At 37.6% G+C, this 16536-nt stretch overlaps 1 protein-coding gene and 1 long non-coding RNA gene across 4 annotated transcripts in view; one reads left to right on the top strand and one right to left on the bottom strand.

The window, feature by feature from the left end:
• LOC113598199 (uncharacterized) overlaps positions 1-6451 on the top strand; it is a 37769-nt gene extending 31318 nt beyond the window's left edge. Inside the window, exons 2-3 of one of the 2 annotated variants that reach the window (XR_008295412.1) lie at positions 4125-4192; positions 6186-6451. This is a non-coding gene — a long non-coding RNA (uncharacterized LOC113598199). Of the gene's footprint in view, positions 1-2814; positions 4193-6185 lie in introns of those variants that run through there. The other variant, XR_003418825.2, reaches the window with a different exon arrangement.
• B3GALT1 (beta-1,3-galactosyltransferase 1) overlaps positions 1-16536 on the bottom strand; it is a 494130-nt gene that overhangs the window by 191382 nt on the left and 286212 nt on the right. The gene's annotated exons all lie outside the window — the stretch shown is intronic.

Here is a 16536-nt window from a genome sequence, read left to right as displayed (position 1 = left end):
CTAGAAGGGGTGACGAATGGGTAGGGATGGACTAGATGGAACCAACTGATGAACTCCCACGAGGGCAATGGCAGTAGTGGCACACATAACTTTTGGCTACTCAAATAGTGTTGATACTTTCATTTGTGTAGTTTCAAGGAGACTCAAGCATATTGAACACTGCATGCAAGCTTTGCTCAGCTACTGCGGACACCTATTAGAGGAGGCTGAGCCTGTCAATGTCCTGTGAATCACCTGGTAGAGCATGTGAGGCACTGGGGAGGGAAGCTGAGCCCACTGACTTCTAAAGCCTTTGTTTTTCAGAAGCTTGATAATTCTGTAATTCCAGAGAGATATTGCTGCTCTTTCTGTAGTTTCTATCTTTTAATGTTGGCAGCTCAAACAGGTTCTGGGATGCTGGAGTAAAGCTACTTATTAAAAAATAATTAACAGTGAGATCACCATGAGCGAGGATGGGTTTTAACAAAAGAGCTCATGGAATTTTCAGAGTATTAAAATTGCTATATGTGAGCCTGAAAACTAAAATTAGCAACAATGAATAGGAAATGAGGCACAATGGTTAATGTCCACATCGGCCACAGTTGACTGTCTGCTGTTTTGAATCCTAATATTTTTTAGACTTATTTGTATTAAATACTTTTCAGGACATAAATACACACATAGTCACACAGATGAAATGACTGCATTTTATTTTTGAAGCGTAGCAGAGGAGTCTTCATATATGTCTACTATTGTTAACATTTAATATATATGAACATTTTAAAAAGTCCCATTTATAGGTATTCCCTTCAATACCTAGAGAAGGAATGCTCCACAAATCCTTAGCATGTGCAGATACCCAGCTATTAATGAAGGTGAGGTGGTTTCCCATTTTCTACACACAGACACATATACGTGCACATTGAGAAATACACATGTTCGTACACAGTTAAATCCATAAAGTACTGCATTTTTCTTATGATTTGACTTTTCAAGTAAAAAAATGTATGAAAATGTGGCATAAAGTGATGAAAGAGAGACATCCATAGTATTAAATTGTATTGAGTGCCCACCATGTGTACAAGGTATGACAGTCACTGGGGACAAAGATGAATGAGATGTGGGTCTGATTCCAAAGAGCTTCTGGTATGGAGGGGACAGAGGTAGGAGAAGTGAAGGAGACAGATAAATATAAGTAGTGTGTGATAAGGGCATCATCAGGTGTACCACATTTAGGCACAAATAAGACATGTCAAAGGCCTCTGTAAGGCAGGCATCCACATATGACATATGACATGAGACTCTTAACAGCAAAAGACCTGTTGGAACTTTAAGAAGAGTGTCAAGGGATTCATTTGTGATGAGTGAATACATGCTTCAAAATAAAAGTAGTGGCCATATAGTGAATGCCTACTTTCTATTCATTTTCTCTAATTCTCACAATCTTGGAAGGTTGTTTTACAGGTGAAATAATCTAAGCTTCAGGGAGGTTCAGTGACTTACACAATGTCACAGCAGGAGAGTGGCAGAGCTGGGATTCAATGCTAGGTCTTGCCACAATTTCACACCAATAAAGCAAGAATGAACTTGTTCAGCCTTGGCTCTGCTGATGTTCTTTTCTGTAGCCAGGGACACTCTTTTCCCAGGGTGTCTGTTCTGAGATCGGCTGCTTCCTCATTTCCGTACTTTGAGTTGTTGGTAGATTATCTCACACTTGGCTGTGGAGATTGTGTTGGGTAAAGACTGCATCAATGGCTTCCCGGTTTTGCTTCCCCCCAATATGCTCAGCAAAGTGTTGGCTTCCTACTTTCCTTGTTAACCCCTGGTGTGGCTCTTGTTGGTTTGGTTGATCCTGCAGCCTTCAGTCTATTGTAAGCATTCAGCACTCTCTGCTCGATCAGTGATGTGGGGCGTGCTGGGGCAAAGGGAAGAGATTTATTCTAGTCCCTTTGGCAAGAAGAATTGCTTCTTTGTTGAGGTTAGAGTTGCAAACAGATGCCCCTTTGTACAGTGTCATGATACTTCCTGGGTAACACCATTAAATGTTTCCTGGGCAGCAGAAGCTCTGGGGTCATTGCTGAATTACCATTTAACTTCCACTGGTATTGAGCCTCCAACTGTTTTGTTCAACTGCACTACTGAACTCTGCACGTGATAAAAGTAGGATTCTCATGAACTGGATCTTTGACAAAAGGAATCATGCCCTGAATCTTTGACAAGACAAACCTGTTTTGTTCAAACGATGTACTAGATGTCCCACATAATATATGCATCACACATAGTAGGTGTTCAATAAATGCTTATTGAGTAACGAACTTGGAGAAGCACCTGGTGTTTTCTGTGTGTGTTGTGTGTGTGTGTGTGTTTCTGCAGTGTTCCTTTTCTCCCTGGAGAAGCATAATTATGTTAACTACCCACACTAAAAGATCATTTAGGTGATCAGATAATATGAGGTAATAGTTACATAGAGAAAGGAATAAATATATAGGTTAGATCAGAAGACATTTTGGGGTGTGGGTAATACTATCCTGACTAAATGCTACATCAGAGTGGCTAATAATCACAAATAAAGTGGCTATTTTATCCTTTCTTTTCTCTTACACACACACACTCACACACAATCCCTTTTCTGCTCTTCTAGTAATATTTTTGAATATGCATAGAAAGCTGATACACAATTTCTAGGAGAAGCAAAATGACAAGAGGACCAGAACAATTGTACTATGAGTTCCCTAAGCAAAAGGATAAAATATTAAGATAATTCTTTTTAGAATCTCTGGACAACTTACCTTTATAAAAAATAGATCTAGAAAGGCTTTGAGAGGTCAAACCTAACAGCTATTTGTTTTCCTTAGGAATTGTTTCAAAACATAGGAACGTATAATGAAGGGCAATTTATTGTATGGAAGGGAGAGATATTTTCTTGCCTCATTTAGTTCTGGTAAAGAAGCTGGCTTAACTCTAGTTAATGTGTTTCCATTTAGATTTACTTTCAAAAGGGGAACATCTTTCCTCTGGCCTTCAGCTTTATTTAACCTCTGGAGATGGAAGGAAAAATTAAATGTGATTAAGGAAAGTAAGAGATCCAAGAAACACAGAAACTACCAAATTGGCCTTAGGAGAAATAGAAAATCTGAACAGACCTATAACAAATAAAGAGATTGAATCAGTAATAAAAAACCTCCCAAGAAAAAAAGCCCAGGATCAGATGCCTTCACTGGTGAATACCAGATGAATGTAAAATTAGTGTGGCTTAAAGATGAGGGAGAATATTTCATATGGTAAAGGGGCTTATATTGTATCCTAAGGAATGGGTAGGCATTGGTCACAGATGAGATGAGTAGAGTCATTACTTGCAAGTAAGGAACAGAATGAAATGGACACAGCAGGGAGGATAGAGATAATGACAACTTTGTTCAGTGTAATGGTTTATGTTGTACAGGAAATTGATAATGGATATGTAGGTTAGGGCCAAACAAATGAAGTTCTTAAATGGTAATGTGAAGAGTTAGGACATTATCCTAGATGGGATCAATTAGAAGATTGTGGGCAAGGCTATGATATTACAAAAGCAGATTTTTAGAAGATACATTTAATTGTATTCATGATGAATTGAAAACATGGGAGAACATAATAGATGACTGGTTAGGAGGTTTTGATGGTGATTCAGGCAAGATTATCATAGAAAAGGATGATTACACTGAGATTGAAAGAAAACAATTATATGGACATGAAACTTGGTGGCCAATAACTTATAAAAGGTGAATTAGAGTTGAAAAACTATTAGATGATTCCAAGGTTTATAAGATGAAAAACTAGAAGGACAGTGGAAACACTATCAAAAATGGAGGGACTAGGGCAAAAAACCAGATTTGCAGTATGAACAATGAATGCAACTGGACATTCAGAGTTTGAGATCCTAGGAGCATATCAGGGTGGAAATTTCCTATAGGGCAAATATCCAGGACAGGATTTAGAGAGAAAATCCAGGTTAGGGGATATAGATTTGAAAATCATTGCTTGACCACTTCTAGTAGTCTCCCAAAGGGTTTCAGAGAGCTCTAGATAAGTGACGTAAATAGTACTTTAAATCATTATTTAATGGGGGAACTCTTCACCTTTCCTCTTGCATTTGTGTATTCCAGCCAGAATGAAGAAACAGAGATGTGCTATGAGATACAGAGGAGTGCTCCCATAGAGTACCACCCCACAAGTAAGTTGCTTCTTCTGAATGATTCTCCTCCTGGGCTCCCCTTCTTTCCTGTTCATGCCCAACTTAGCTCAGTTCTGAGGATTTGATGGGGGTGGGGGGAGTCTTCTGTGTAAGATTGTGCTTGGTGCTATATGGAACATGAGTCGTGTAGGAAATATAAACTCAAATGTATACAGTCTAGTTGAATTTTCAGGAAAATTTATGTGTAAATACGTTTGTGGTCTCTGCTTGCCCCATTATTCAAGCTGTGTGGTGTGCCTTCATGTAGAACATTGCCACTTCCTCTCTGAGATGTATGTTGAGTGCAGTTGAGAAGGTCCATGTTCAATTGTAAGCTGGCTTATCTGGCAGGGGCCTTGAGAAAAATATATTCTATTAAAGGCAGTTTCCTAGTATAAAATGTGAGATAAGGGTACTAAGTGTCAAAAGCAAACACACTAAGAGCAACTAAACTAAGACACATGAGCTTCACACTTAGGCTTTCAAAGAGGAGATCTCTAGAAAATTTCTCAAGACCCAATGGCACAACAATGCCTAATGAGTGAATCAAGAGAAGACAAAAATCAAATTTTTATATTAAGCTCCTACCAATTTTGAAAAAAGAGCCCATACAAATCTGTTAATAAAATTCACCACCTTTCACAATTCACTGTCAGAAAAGTGTTACGTTCAGCTAACAAATGATCACTGACCAGCCTAAAACTATTCCTTTCTTTCCTCGCCATTTTAATTTATTTTTCTTCTCACAAGGCTGAGTGGGTCCTCAGTCACCCTCAGTTAATGAATGGCCGCAAGAACTCTGCCAATTCAGATTTGTTTGCTGAATGAATTTTTACAAGTATCTGATTTTCCACTGCTGTGGCTATGAATTTAATTGGATCATGTGTTGGTGGATCAGGATGAATTGGGAAGTAAAGCAAAAACAAAAACAGAAACAAAACAGAAAACAGGGACTCACAAAAAGGTAGCTTCAGCTGGGTCAGCAGCTATACTGGAGGCATCAAAGTGAAAGGGAGGTGGTCAGAGGCTAGGGTGGGAGATGCGGATGGGGTGGGGAATGGGATAATAGTAAAATAGTGCCCTCTTGCTCCCCATACCCAGGGAAGAGCTCCTTTCTGAGTAGGAAGACATAGATTCAGGAAAAGGTAGGAGATACCTCAGGTCCTGCCCATGAGAGATGAAAGAGTCTAAAGCAAGGACGCCCTTTATTTCTTTACCCAACCTGCCTGGTCCACTTAAAACTACTTGCAGGCCTGTGGTGACTCTTGTTGAGGATATGGTCGCTTCTCACAATTTATCCTTGAGAAATTTAATTCACTGTACCAAACTATTTCCTTTCATCAAGCCTCAGGTGCATTTCTGTAATAAGAAGGAGTCAAAAGAGATAATCTCTAAGCTTTCTTCCAACTTTAACATTCCATGGCTTTGGAGAAGGTACAGAAAACTATTTGCTAGGAAGGGAATTCAGGCAGATGTAATTTACCCACAAGTCATTTCTGCATTTTCATTTATAGTTTTTGAAGCCAATCTCCTGAGGGTAAATCACACAGATATTTCACAACTGCTACAAGCCCCCAATTATAATTTTTTTACTGGTAGTGGCTGAGGGTGTAGAAAAAGTACAAACACTTCTAAAACCACTGAAGCATTATGAAACTTGTTGACATCTTAGTTCTCAGTGTAGCAGTGCCTGTTATTGCTGATAATGTCCACAGCTTTCCCCTTCTGAGCTCATAATTTGATAGTTAAATACTATATCCTGTCTTCATCACCCTGCTTCTCCAAAAGCTGTTAGTGACTTTTTAGAGAAGAATGTATGCAAAACATTGCCAAGAATTTTAAACATTATGTTTCATTATAGTAATTTCTTTCTTCCTTACTTCCTCCCTCCCTCCATCTCTCCCTCTTTCCTCCTTTCTTCCTCTCTCTTCCTCTCTTTCTCCCTCCCCATCCTCCCATCCCCTCCCCTTCCCTTCCCTTTCCTTACTTTCAGCATTCCTAGAAAAGATCTGGAAGAACCATGAAAAATCAATCAGAGTGATGAGCATTCAGTGGTCATTCCTGCAGGCAGCCTTTCCTAAACAGCAAGGGATGGCTGAGTCCAATTCAAGTCAGCCCCTTAAACCTTACCTGCTTTGATAGGAGTTTTGGTTAACGATAACAAGAGGAAGGGATTAGAGTGGAAGATAAAGAAAGCTGTTGGCCTAGTGCTCTCTGTAATTCTGTACTCAGAATAAATGAGAAACATATTGGAAAATATTCTGAAAGTGAAGTTTCAAAATTTCTACAGTAAATATTCACTTGCAATTGAGCATTTTGGGCGAACATGGCTATGAGTCTGAATGGTGCGAAAGCTTAGATAATAAAGTCAATATGGTAAATTCTAGAAAGAAGGTTCCTGTGTGGAAGTGCAAGAGAAAATTTATTAGGAATATATTAGAAGAAAAGCCAGCAAAATGTTTTTTAAGATCAGCTCAATAGGTGATCCTGAATGATATTTCTTTTAGTTACTTGTGGTACAGGATCTTCAGAAAATGATATAGGTCAAATCAATGGTGGTGCTCCTTTTAAGGCTTCTAGAAAATAGTACCCCTTTTATTTAACCAGATAATAAGAGTTTTATTGTTTATTTTCTACCAATAATAACTTATTTTCTCATCTAAACATCTCGATTGAACTCCTTCATACACATTCTTACTTTAGATCTGACTTTCTGACTTTTGACCATTCACACCAAAATTGGTGTTCCAACGGCTGCCTACTTCTGCCAGTATCAAAACACAAAATCAACATGATAAAAAATAATTATGTGATTCAAGAGGCTGTAGTGTCACTCAACCTCATTTGCTACACCAAATCTGGAGAACACCTGAGTTAAGTGGCCCAGGGGAGTGTCCTCAGATGGGGGGAATAAGGCAGAGAAGATGGTAGCCATTTTTACATTGTTTTGCATGGTATTTATTGATCCAGGAAACAAACACAAAATTCTGAATAAAATGACTTGGAAACAAAAAACAATACAAAATAATTATTGCTAACAGTTCTAAACACCATCTTCAGAACTGTGAACCTTGGATTCTAGTGGTTATTTTGTGCTTTTTCGTCTTGCTTTACACTTCAGTTTTAGGTTGTATTGTGCTCCTCTCTTCTTCCCACAAAGATAAACCCACCCAATTTACAGTCATTGACAGTTGTGTATACATGAAAGGAGATGAAGGTAATGACAAGACAATTCAAAAAACTGCTTCAGTCTTCCAGTTCACTTTGCAAAAGGACTATACCCATAGATAACTTCTATCATAATACAGACCAGTCTGCACAGGGCACCTGAAGTTGTCAGGCTATATAAATATTTTGCCAGTTAGTCACACCTTATACACTTGTAAATAGATAAAGTTCAATTCAGATGAACCTCATGAAAGGAGAATGTGTTATATTAGGAAGAGTTAGGTATCTGTGGGGGATATCTTCCATTTAGCACAATGACTGTGGGAATAGGGTTATGGCATGTTTGTGTAAGACATGAGTAATTTGGCATCATTGCCTTTTTTCTTCCTTTCTCTTTTTCTGTCATCAGTTGCCTATGTCAGCATTCCAAACTCAGGTTTCAGTATGATCACTCCAATTCTCCATAGGCAACTTTAATTTCACACTTTTTCTTTTCTTGCCTCCACTACTTTACAAGAGAAGGGGGCATGACATTGCCAAGTCATGCCAGCGTACCTCCCTGGCCAGGAATGACAATAGATGAGCAATGTTATAAACCATGGGTATCATGGATTTTGACCTAACCCCAATTGTATTGCATACCACTTACAAATGTGATTGGTGACAGCAGAAATAAAGAGGTAATTCACTAATAACATTTGAGTCATCAACAAACAGTAAAGGATAAGCTTTGCATTTCTCATTCTTGATGTAGATAAATAATTTCCCCTTAAATCTCAAAGATAGATTTGATGTACTTTGGTTTTATATTTTGTTTGTAAATGAGAATTTTAGAAATGGTATGTACATAAAGCTTACTAGCTGAAAAGCTTACTAGCTTACTAGGTTATTTTCATATAACCTAACCCATTCCATGGTTTATAAGATATCTTTAAAATATACTGTAAGTAAGCTTCAGCTCTAACCAACTTCTTCACAAGGGAAAGTTCCTTATATCCTTACATATAACTATATCCTTAGATTCTTATGTGGAGAAATGATGCGGGACGAGCCCTTTGACAGCACTCATTTGCTTATTCATTTTACACAGTAATAGCATTCATTCATTTATGTTTTCTTACCTATTTATTGCATGCCTAATATGAACCAATGTTTTAGTTGCTGGGCATATCATAGGAGCAAAAAATATGAAGCCCTATTCTTGAGGAAAGAGACAGATAACAACCACCACCACAACCATTGCAGTGGCAAACAGCTCAACAAATCAAGATATAATACGTAAGAAGACAAATAAAACAGGGAGAGTGAGCACAATGTGATGAGTGGCATTTCAGATCAGGTGTGAGGGACAGCAGAGACCTGAATGAAGGTCTCATCAGGAAGGACAAGTTTGAGAGTCACTGAAGGAAGGTTTATCTTCTGATGGGCTACATTTACACCACACTAATCTAACAAGGCAATCAGAAAATAATATTAAATCAACCATTTGGTCTAATAAACATAATCTAAGAAGTGATCTGTCCTCTGAATCTGAATTTTTCATTCTTTATACCAGCTGTTTTTAATGGTACATGAATACAAAATAAGATATAGTCTTAGATTCACCAGTTCTCAGGGCAAAATAAAATCCCTGGGTACAGCTTCTGATGGTGAATCATCTTTGGTGATTATCACTCTTTTCTTATTCTGGAATTTTGGCAGCAAGTGATAAATCCAGGCAGTAGTTGGAAGCAGTGATTGCTGTCTCCCCGAGTGTGCAGTGAGTAAGTAGCTGTCACATGCCAGCAGGGATATCAGCAAACTAGATGGTGCTCACAGCAATCAGTCAACCAACAGAGATGCATTGAGTGATTTGAACTTAAAAAAATAAATCATTCTGCTGCTTTATGGAGAATGGACTCTCTGGAGAAAGAGTCAAAATGGGAAAACAGACGTGTGAAGGGCATCAGGAGTTCAAGTTGGAGCTGCCTGATACGTATGTTGAGAAGGCACATGGGTTATGCATGCCTAGGGTTTAGGGACAAAATGTCAGGGATAAAGATACAAATGTTACAGTCATGAGACTGTAGATGGCCTCTAAAGCCATGGACCAGACATGATTACAATAGAGAGAGGTACCCAGTAAAGAGAAGGAGGCCCAGTACCAAGGTCTGGAGCATTCTGATATTTGCAGGTCTCACAAGGAAAGGAAGCCAGGAAAGAAAACCAAGGCCAGGCACACTACAGGGAAGCCTGGAGAGTGTGACTTGAGGAAAGGCAAACCAAGGGAAGAGAATGTTTCAAAAAGGGAATGCCCCTCTGTGTCAAATGCTGCTGCAAAATGACTAGTAATTGTAGTAGAGTAACAACTTAACACTACTGGTAATAGTAGTAATGATAATAGCTAATGTGCTTGTACCCTTATTATTTGTCAAATATTATTTTAAGTGTTTGCACGGATTATCCCATACAATCCTAACAATATTCCATACAATCCATCCTCACATGGATCATCTCATACAATTGTACATGGTGAATACAGGTACTGTCATAATTTTACAGATGAGGAGACTGTGAAACAGAATATCAGTAACAGGCTACTTCGTTATGTAATCTGATTACTTGATTTAGGAAGATAGAGACAGTTGATAGTCTTAAATGGAGCTGTTTCTGTAAAGCAGTGTAGGCTCTAGGCTGACTGGAGTGGTTTGAAGAGCAAAGGGGAGTGACAAAGTAGAGAGAGTGGATATGCACACACACACCATTAGTGTGTCTAGCACCTAAAATATTCAATAGTTGGTGGCTATTATTAAATAGTGCTGACAATATTTTATTGCAGTTATTCTTTCAGATAACTGTCTTTGCTGCTGAACTATGAGTACTCTTTGAGGGCACACCTTGTATTTTTTTACCTCGGTATTTCAGCCCTTACTCCAATTTCTCTCATCATTTGAGTGTTCAATTAGTGTTGAGTAGGGTTAGAATAAGGAAGAAGTTAATGGAGGAAATTCATTTTGGAATGGCTTTATAGAGAGGTAGTAAATCAAGTATAGTATCAGCAAAGATGCTCAGACCATTGTTGAGTTCAACATACAAAAATTTGTGAAACGTTAGGGCAATAATTTATCCAAAATGTTCATTTACAGGATGATAGGTCTGTCTAGATCAGAGGTCCAAAGCTCAAAAGCCTAGGGCGATCAGGCTCCAATGGAAGTGAGTACATTGAGCCAGTTGTAAGCTTTGGAATAAGAAGACTGGGGCACATTGGAGAAAAGCCAGAAATCTAAAATTTTTATATGAAATTTTGTAATGCTGACATCTAATTCAATTTTTAAAAAAAATTTTAAATGTTTATTTATTTTTGAAAGAGAGACAGAGCATGAACAGGGGAAGAGGGGAGAGAGACACACACACAGAATCTTAAACAGGCTCCAGGCTGCAAGCTGTCAGCACAGAGCCCGACGCGGGGCTCGAACTCACACACGGCGAGATCATGGCCTGAGCTGAAGTTGGACACTTAAACGACTGAGCCACTCAGGCGCCCCTCAATTTTTTGATAATACCGTTCAGTGTAAAAACAAAAGACATCTGTGGGATGCAACTGGTCCAAGGGGCACTAATTTGACTTCTGGTCTGCACAAGGTCAATCCCGCTAGTCAAGAGAGTTGATTTGGGGGAGGGGGAAGGCAGAAATTATCAAACTTACAGTAAAAAAGCGAATTAAAGAATTTTTTGACATAGTGTATCAGATTTTTAGATAGCATGACAGCTGATAGCTTAAAAATAAGAACCACAGAAGAAAAAATATATTTCAAGGTCTTTAATGAGAGTAGAAAGAGAAGCATAGGTAACCTGCCATAATTAGTATTTAAAGCAGATCTGCCTGAAGAATTGTGTGATCCAAGGAAAATCCAGATGCATGGGGATGGCTCTAAGGATCACTGTATGGTGCACAGTGTATTGTATCTCTCTCCCACTTTTGGTGATAGACTGAGGCAGCATTCAGAGACGTGGAGGGTGTGAGGTCGACTTTAACTAAGGGAAAAAATGTCTTCCACAGTCAGGCACATATTTTGTAACCTCTCGGTTCTCTCCACAGCACACTGCTTAGATCAAAAGAATGTATCTACAGAGATATGTGGAACATTATATTCTACAAAACTATTGCCTGTACAATGCTGACAAATAATATTCTAATCTATCATTTAGTCTTAAATGATTTTTTTAGGCAAATCAAATCACACTGTCTCCTAGGTAACCTCATAAGAAGTTTTCTTTCATTTTCTTTCACACATCACACCACTTCTCCTAATGGGATCTTAGGGGTTTGGCACCAAGAGAATGTGGAACTAAAGTGCTATATGCAGGGGCCAGCTAATTCTTCAATGATGTGGATGTCAACTAAATTACTTCTTTTGATCAACAGGACAGCAGAGTGCTTTGTTGTCTGAATCCATAGAATGATACATCATTCATACAGAGATAGACCAAAGAAAGATTACGTAACCTAAAAAATTCTTTAAAAAGGCAGTACTGGATTTTTAAAGTATATTGGTACATCAGAATAAATTAGTGGAAAGCTGACTAACCATAATACTATCTTATCCCTCTATCTATCTAAGTCTATAGTAATTGCTTAGTAGATAGTTCCCGGATTGAACTGAGCAATCACAGTACTTGAGCAAATAAACATGGAATGTCAGTTTACTCACAATTTTTTTTTTTTTACAAATAAACAATGTTTGAACAAGTTACCCAAAAGAACAGGCTATCTTTCTTTAATGTGTTTCTGTTTTGACTGAATAATCTGTACAAGTTTCTTACCTGATATTTAAAAATAAGTTAGTTCAATAAGCCTCAAATTTTAAATTGAAAATGAAAATTGATTACTTAAAATATAGCTCAAATCATAGATACACCTAGTACAATACTGTGAAAAGAATAAACTTTGCAACATGACATTCCTTAGGTCTAATACTATATACAATGACCCATCAAGGTTTACAATATGTAACTTTGTATCTTACCTCCCCCAAAGAAAATATATGTCCTGGAAGAGAGAATCATACAGACTTCTTATTTGGGTTCCTGTGGCTACTTCTTGCATCTAATCATTTTTAAGCCTATATAAAACATGTCTAAATTAGAAATTTAAGCTTGTAAGAATATTATCTAAGGATACCTCCTTGCTCGCACCACAGGCAGGCCAATAGAAAATAAAACTCTAACAACAGAACGTAAGAACAGAGTTATTAGGCCAGGAAATCAAGGGCCGAAAAGTAGTGTGCCTAAGTTTCTACAGCTAATCAATAGGAGGGCTGCAAGCAGAATCCTAGATTGATGTTCCTTTACTTTATTAATGGACTGTTTTAGAATTAAAAGCATGATATTCAAGAAAGACTTGAGAACTATAAATAAGATTCTAATTTAATTTTTACATTTGTTATGGATATTAGCCCAACCATTTTCTAAATGGAGGCACAAAAATATAAAATCATAAACCTTAATGGATCCAGTATTAATGTCAGATTATAGATCAAAAAAGCAAATGTTTAAGATCTTACATCACTATTATTTTGGAAGATGACTGAATTATTCTACACAAAACTCTCACAACCAGTACATGCCTTTGAGCCATGCAAGTTATGTGTCTCCTGCTTTTTTTTCCTTCTCTGACTTATGAGGCTTCACACACAAATATCATTGCTTGGTACAGTGAAACATGAAACAAGATAGCTGCTGACTATGGAAAGCCAAAGAGCATGGCAGCTTGCTTTAAGTGAGATCATTTAAAAATCAGTTTGCTTTAAGTTCATAAAATGTCATTTCATTAAACTGTTATCATGTATGAAATATCATAGCCATGCCAATGCTGTTTTATTTTTATAGCGAAGATATAAAAATGTCCCTTTATTATATAGTAGCACAAAGCACATTTTATATACATTTTGTTGAAATATTTATGAAATGATAGATCCCTAAGCTTAATTTTGAAATTTACTAAATAAAATCTGAGGGGTTGGTCTCTCCATGTATCCACTTCAACAGTGTATGTACAGATCTGGAATTTACAGATATACTATTTACTACTCTTATTCTGTATCCAAAGCAGTATTATATAGTGTCCAGTACATGATAAATACTTGTCACAAGTTGATAAAGGAAGCAGTTTGCCTGATTCTGACTTTCTGCTTGGTTACTCTTGCTGAGATTATTGGCCCAATGATTATGGCTAGAGATTATAGAGAAGGAGATATAGAATAGGCACGTAAACCAGAAACAAATCAGAGGTGGAGGCATCTGACTGCTTTGTGCCCCAGTGTGGTGGTGGTAGTGGCCGGGGCCTTCTGGGTATTTACTGGTGACAGAAGAAGCCCTATAATGTTTCAGTATCCTACAAATTTTAGGCCCTTCTATGCCACTCAAGCACTGTATGCACCAGAAACTAGAAACAGGACAAGCAACAGACGTCCTTCTTGATTCATTATGTGAGTGGGTGTCTGATTATCCTTCCCATGTAATTCCTACAGGCAGGGGGAATAGCCAAAACACTAACAAGCTCAAATAGCCTGAGCATTAACCAATCAGGGTGGGAGAGAAGAGCCTTAGTAGCATCCTGCTGAATATCCACATTGCCACAGTGAATGGTTTCAGTTTGGTAGGAAGAGGGTCCTCTCTGCTTTCCAAATGGGCTGGACTAAGCCTCTGTATTCCACTGCTCCAGAGGTGCCTGCTGCTGCCCTGTCACGCTCAGAACAGACGGAGAACGAGTGATGGAAAGTTAATATTGCCTTGAGAGTCTTAACCTTTTCAGCTGCTGACAAAGCGGCTCGCGGTCTGCCTGTTACTGCATCGCTCGGTTCAATTTCTTTTTTAATCATTTTGGGAAAGAAGAGGTAGGTGAGGAGTAGGGGCATGAAAGGCTTAAGAATACTTATAGTTAGGGGCGCCTGGGTGGCTCAGTCAGTTGAGAATCTGACTTTGGCTCAGGTCATGATCTCGCAGTCTGTGGGTTCGAGCTCCACGTCGGGCTCTGTGCTGACAGCTCAGAGCCTGGGGCCTGTTTTGGATTCTGTGTCTCCCTCTCTTTCTTCCCCTCCCTTGCTCACACTCTGTCTCTTTCTCTCTCAAAAATAAATAAACATTAAAAAATTAAAAAAAAAATACTTGTAGTTGTCCATACTCTAAACAAACTGAAGTTCAACTTAGGCAAGAAAATATATCCCGAGAGTAATTGTAAAAGTTGCATTTTAACAGTGAAAATGACCATTCAAACAATCTGTATTTTTTTAAGGCAATTTGTAGAAAATAAAGAGCAAGTATTTGGATATTTCTTCTATTCAGATAAATGACAAGTTTGCAGTGCCAACAGTTTTTCTTCTTCAGGTCTTTGCATCCTGATTAAACCCTCATTTTCTTCATCGTCAAATAACTCTCTCCAGCTGGTAAACTGCACGGAAGCACTAGTTTCAGAATACGGTACCCAGACACATTCATGGGAAGATTTTAATTCAGAGAAACACTATTTTTGTTAAATAGCTAATAATAACTATTTAAAAATTTTTGTCTGTTACTTTATTTAAGCATAAAAAAATGAAGTTAAATCAATATATGACTACGGTAAAAGTTCAAACAATATTGAAAAAAAGAAAATGGAAGGAACATCTCCTTTTCTTTACCCCCAGTTATAGTTCTCTTCTGTAAAATAAATTATGGTTTACAGTTTCTTATTTATTCTTCCAGAATAAGGAAAAAAATGGAAAGAAGGACGAAAGGAGGGGAGGAGGAAGAAATAAGAACAATGCATACAGTGGGATTATTCGGTGTACTCCTTAGCATTTGGCTTTGTTTTATAGTATACTTTGGAACCCCTTCCCTATTTAGATCATTTTTGAGAAGTTTTTATTATGCGAATTTTCAAATACACAGCAAAATATGAAGTTTGGTCCAATAAGCCCTGATATACCCCCATCAATTAAAATTGTTAACATTTTACCCAATTTGCTTATTTCATCTTTTAACCATTTGTCTTTATTTCTTTGCTGAATCATTTCAAAGTAAACTGCAGATATCATGGTACTTCATTCCCAACTACTTCAGGACTTATCACTTAAAACAAAGAAAGAATAGGGGTGACTGGGTGACTCAGTTGGTTGAGCGTCCGACTTCATCTCAGGTCATGGTCTCACAGTTCATGAGTTTGAGCCCTGTGTGAGGCTTTGTGCTGACAGCTCAGAGACTGGAGCCTGCTTAGGACTCTGTGTCTCCTTCTCTCTCTGCCCCTCCCTAGCTTGCGTTCTGTCTCTGTCTCTCTCTCTTTTTCAAAAATAAATAAACATTAAAAAAAATAAAAACAAACATTATCCCATGCATTTTTGTACCTAAAAAAACCAACAATAATTCTCAAATATTATCTGAATCCAGTGACTACTAAAATATCTCCAATTATTTCCCAAGTATCATTACTAGATATGTTTTCTAACTTGTATTTAATTAAGAATCATTCTTTGAATGTGGATACCAAATCTTGTCAATTTCTTATAATCTAGAACAATGCTCCACCCTGCATTTAAAAAAGTTAGACTGACTCTATGAAGAGATGAAAATTGGTTGTTTCCTCAGGGTGTTACTTGTTCCTCTATTCACTCACCTTTTTCATCAGCTAGCCAATATACTTACAGTTCATGAATGGCAAGAAGTGCATCTTATGCATTTAATCTCATTTAATCCTCAAAACAAAGCTAAGACATTAATACTATTACTACATCTATTTTGCTGATAAGAAAATGGAAGTCGGAGAGATTAACTCAATTCTCTAAGGTCACATATCATTTGTGTTTTCCTCCCTGTTCTTTGTATGTGTCTCACATAGTTTTGTCTAGTATTATATCATTTAGAGTTGAAAAGACTTAATTTTATAAAGAAAAAAAAGGCCCAGAGAGACCAGTTGTGTGATAGGCCTAGTCATGTAATTATTTAGTATGTAATTTTCAAATGTTAAAAGCATTTAATGAGTCGGTGTCGCTGTGGAAGGTCAGCTGGATCTTCACATGGTGGCATTATATTTGTAAATCTGCCAAGGTACAGAGCAGCATTTACAAAGTGTGATATGCAAGGTAATGTTAGGCCCATGCATAAGTAATTTTTATTTTTGCAGTTATTTATTTGTATGCATTTTAGAGAAATACTGTAACTAG

This window comes from Acinonyx jubatus, chromosome C1, assembly GCF_027475565.1.
Source record: "Acinonyx jubatus isolate Ajub_Pintada_27869175 chromosome C1, VMU_Ajub_asm_v1.0, whole genome shotgun sequence".
NCBI classification, from domain to species: Eukaryota; Metazoa; Chordata; class Mammalia; order Carnivora; family Felidae; genus Acinonyx; species Acinonyx jubatus.
The sequence above is the reverse complement of the archived record's forward strand: the minus strand, read 5'-3'. Positions and strand labels throughout refer to the sequence as shown.